Genomic DNA, 4,239 nt, shown 5'->3' with positions numbered 1-4,239 from the left:
ACTATTCAGATGGTGTAGAATTCTGTTTCCTTTGGAGGAGCTGCGACTGAAGACCCCAACATGCACATAAGGAATTTTGTCGAGATATGCGGCACTTTTAAGTATAATGGCATGACTGATGAGGCTATCAAGCTGAGGCTTTTTCCATTCTCACTAAGGGACAAAGCTAAGGACTGGTTACATTCTGAACCAGCTGGGTCCATCACTACGTGGCAAGATCTTGCGCAAAAGTTTCTGGTGAAGTTTTATCCGATGGCAAAGACTGCTGCTATGAGGAGTGCTCTTACTCAGTTTGCGCAGCAACCTACAGAATCTATGTACGAAACTTGGGAACGCTACAAGGAAATGTTGAGAAAGTGTCCACATCATGGAATGCCTGATTGGATGGTGATCACTGGTTTCTATAATGGTTTGGGGGCCCAATCTCGGCCCATGCTCGATGCAGCAGCTGGAGGCGCCTTATGGGCTAAAAGCTATACTGAGGCTTATAATCTTATCGAGACTATGGCTGCAAATGAGCATCAAAACCCAACTCAGAGGATGATGTCTGGTAAGGTAGCAGGTATTCTGGAAGTCGATGCAGCCACCGCTATTATAGCACAGCTTCAAGCGCTGTCAATGAAGGTTGATTCTCTGGCTACATATGGAGTTAATCAAATAGCTATGGTTTGTGAGCTTTGTGCAGGTTCTCATGCTACGGATCAGTGTTCTCTTGTCAACGAATCTGTTCAGTATGTGAATAATTATCAGCAACAACAGCAGCCTGTGCCAGCTACCTATCATCCTAATAACAGAAATTATCCAAATTTCAGTTGGGGGAATAATCAGAATGCTATTCAGCCACCATATCAGCAAGGTGTGAGTAAACGGTTTAACCCACCTGGATTCCAGCAACCACATCAGTATGCTCAAAGGCAATCATATCCTCAACAGGGAAGTGCAGTTGCACCTACTAGTGCTGATTTTGAGGAACTTAAGCTGTTATGCAAGAGTCAGGCGGTTTCTATCAAGACCTTGGAAAATCAAATCGGTCAATTAGCCAATGCAGTGCTCAATCGTCAACCTGGCACTCTTCCCAGTGACACGGAAGTAACAGGCAGGAAGGAAGCTAAAGAGCAAGTCAAGGCTATTACCTTAAGGTTTGGAAAAGTTGTTGATGCTGAAAAGGCAAAAGAAGGAGAAGCTGAAATTAGAGATGAAGAAGCTAAGCAAAAGGAGAAAGCGGCGGAATCAAGGAAGACTACTGTTGAACACACTCTGCCTGAGGGTAATACAGGGGAGAAACAGCTCTATCCTCCACCACCTTTTCCTAAGAGATTGTAGCAACAAAAGCTGGATAGACAGTTCGGTAAGTTTCTGGAGGTGTTCAAGAAACTTCATATCAATATACCTTTCGCTGAGGCTCTGGAGCAAATGCCTAGTTTTGCGAAGTTTATGAAGAGTATTCTTTCAAGGAAGGTGAAACTGGATGACCTTGAGACCGTTGCTCTCACGGAAGAATGCAGCGCTGTTCTGCAGCAAAAGTTACCGCCAAAACTGAAAGATCCAGGTAGCTTCACCATTCCTTGCACCATTGGCAAGTTGACTTTTGACAAGTGCCTTTGTGATTTGGGAGCAAGCATCAATCTGATGCCGTTGTCGATCTTTAAAAAGTTGGATTTGCCTGATCCAAAACCCACATACATGTCTCTACAATTGGCTGATCGTTCCATTACTTACCCAAGGGGCATAGTGGAGGATGTGCTAGTCAAGGTGGATAAGCTCTTCTTTCCTGCAGATTTTGTTATTCTGGATTTTGAGGAAGATAAGAAGATTCCCATAATCTTGGGAAGACCTTTCTTGGCTACTGGCCATACCTTGATAGATGTGCAAAAAGGTGAACTTACTATGCGGGTACAAGATCAGGATGTGACCTTCAACGTATTCAAGGCAATGAAATTCCCTACAGAAGATGAGGAGTGCTTAAAAGTGGATGTGATTGATTTTGCGGTTACTTCAGAACTCGGTCGCGTGCTAATGACTAATGCATTGGAAAAGGCCTTAGTGGGGGATTTTGACAGCGATGATGAAGATGGCAACGAGCAATTACAATATCTGAATGCTTCTCCCTGGAAGCGAAAGCTGGACATGCCGTTTGAATCTCTTGGTACTTCTGACCTCAAGAATGCTGAAGGAAATCTTAAACCATCAATAGAGGAAGCACCTACCTTGGAGCTCAAGCCATTACCTGAACACTTGAGGTATACTTTTTTAGGTGATGCATCTACTTTACCTGTTATTATTGCATCTGACCTTTCAGGTAGTGAGGAAGACAAGCTCTTAAGGATTTTGAGGGAATTCAAATCGGCTATTGGATGGACCATAGCATACATCAAGGGGATCGGCCCTTCATATTGTATGCATAAAATTATGCTAGAGGAAGGTAGTAAGCCGACTGTGGAACAGCAGCGCAGACTGAATCCTATCATGAAGGAGGTGGTGAAGAAAGAAATTCTGAAATGGCTAGATGCAAGCATCATTTATCCTATTTCTGACAGTTCGTGGGTGAGCCCCGTACAATGTGTACCTAAGAAAGGAGGTATCACTGTGGTAGCAAATGAGAAGAATGAGCTCATCCCCACTCGACTAGTTACAGGATGGAGAGTATGCATGGATTATCGAAAGTTGAACAAAGCCACGAGGAAGGATCACTTCCCTCTTCCGTTCATTGATCAGATGCTTGACAGGTTGGCTGGTCACGAGTATTTTTGTCTTCTGGATGGCTATTCAGGGTATAATCAGATTTGTATTGCACCAGAGGATCAGGAAAAGACTACCTTCACTTGTCCATTTGGCACGTTTGCTTTTCGCAGAGTTTCGCTTGGGTTATGTGGCGCCCCGGCCACTTTTCAGAGATGTATGATGGCTATATTCTCTGACATGATTGGAAATAATGTCGAGGTGTTCATGGACGACTTCTCCGTCTTTGGACATTCGTATGATGAATGTTTGAATAATCTTCGCGCCGTACTCAAAAGGTGCGTGGAAACTAATTTGGTGCTCAATTGGGAGAAATGTCATTTTATGGTGCGTGAAGGCATTATTCTTGGGCATAAGGTCTCTAGCAAGGGTCTAGAGGTGGACAAGGCCAAGGTGGGAGTCATTGAAAATCTTCCACCACCTATTTCTGTGAAAGGAATCCGTAGTTTTCTTGGTCATGCGGGTTTTTATCGGCGATTCATCAAGGACTTTTCAAAGATATCTAAGCCGTTGTGCAATTGCTTAAGAAAGATGTGCCTTTCAAATTTGATGATGAATGTTTGGCGGCATTCGAGACTCTCAAGAAGAGTTTGATCACTGCACCAGTTATTACAGCACCAGATTGGACAGAGCCGTTTGAGATGATGTGTGATACGAGTGATTATACGGTAGGTGCAGTTCTGGGACAGCACAAGAATAATCTCTTTCATGTGGTCTACTATGCGAGTAAGACCTTAAATGGGGCCCAAATGAACTACACCACTACGGAGAAGGAGCTTTTGGCTATAGTCTTTGGTTTTGAGAAATTTCGATCTTATCTGCTTGGTACTAAAGTAATAGTATTCACTGATCATGCGGCCATTCGCTATCTGGTTTCCAAGAAGGATTCGAAGCCGAGACTCATTCGTTGGGTGCTCTTACTTCAGGAATTTGAGTTAGAGATCAAGGATAGAAAAGGTACTGAGAATCAAGTAGCTGACCATCTCTCTAGGTTGGAGAATCCTGATTCTACTTCACAAGATAGGACATTAATCAATGAATCTTTTCCGGATGAGCAGTTGTTTGCAGTTCAGGAGGAAGAACCATGGTTTGCAGATATTGTAAACTATCTCGTCAGCAATATAATGCCTCCTAATTTGACCTCCGCTCAAAAGAAGAAGTTTCTGCATGAGGTAAAGTGGTATATGTGGGATGAACCATATTTGTTTAGACAGGGAGCTGACCAGATCATCAGGAGATGTATCTCGTTCTGTGAGACGGAGGGGATATTACGAGACTGCCACTCCACGGTTTATGGTGGACACTATGGTGGTGAGAAGACGGCATCTCGTATTCTGCAAGCAGGTTTTTTCTGGCCTACTTTGTTTAAGGATGCTCATCAGTTTGTTTTAAGGTGTGATCATTGCCAAAGAGTGGGAAATTTGACAAGAAATGATGAGATGCCGTTAAATGTGATGCTTGAAGTCGAGGTCTTTGATGTTTGGGGAATCGATTTCATGG

At 43.5% G+C, this 4,239-nt stretch overlaps 1 non-coding gene across 1 annotated transcript; it reads right to left on the bottom strand.

Annotated features, from left to right (window-relative positions):
• Positions 1-267: 267 nt before the first annotated feature.
• LOC141688174 (small nucleolar RNA R71) lies at positions 268-374 on the bottom strand. The gene has a single exon (XR_012561635.1). It is a non-coding gene; the product is annotated as a small nucleolar RNA R71 (small nucleolar RNA).
• Between the last annotated feature and the right edge of the window lie 3,865 nt (positions 375-4,239).

Source organism: Apium graveolens, chromosome 9 (genome assembly GCF_009905375.1).
Source record: "Apium graveolens cultivar Ventura chromosome 9, ASM990537v1, whole genome shotgun sequence".
Taxonomy (NCBI): Eukaryota; Viridiplantae; Streptophyta; class Magnoliopsida; order Apiales; family Apiaceae; genus Apium; species Apium graveolens.
The sequence above is the reverse complement of the archived record's forward strand: the minus strand, read 5'-3'. Positions and strand labels throughout refer to the sequence as shown.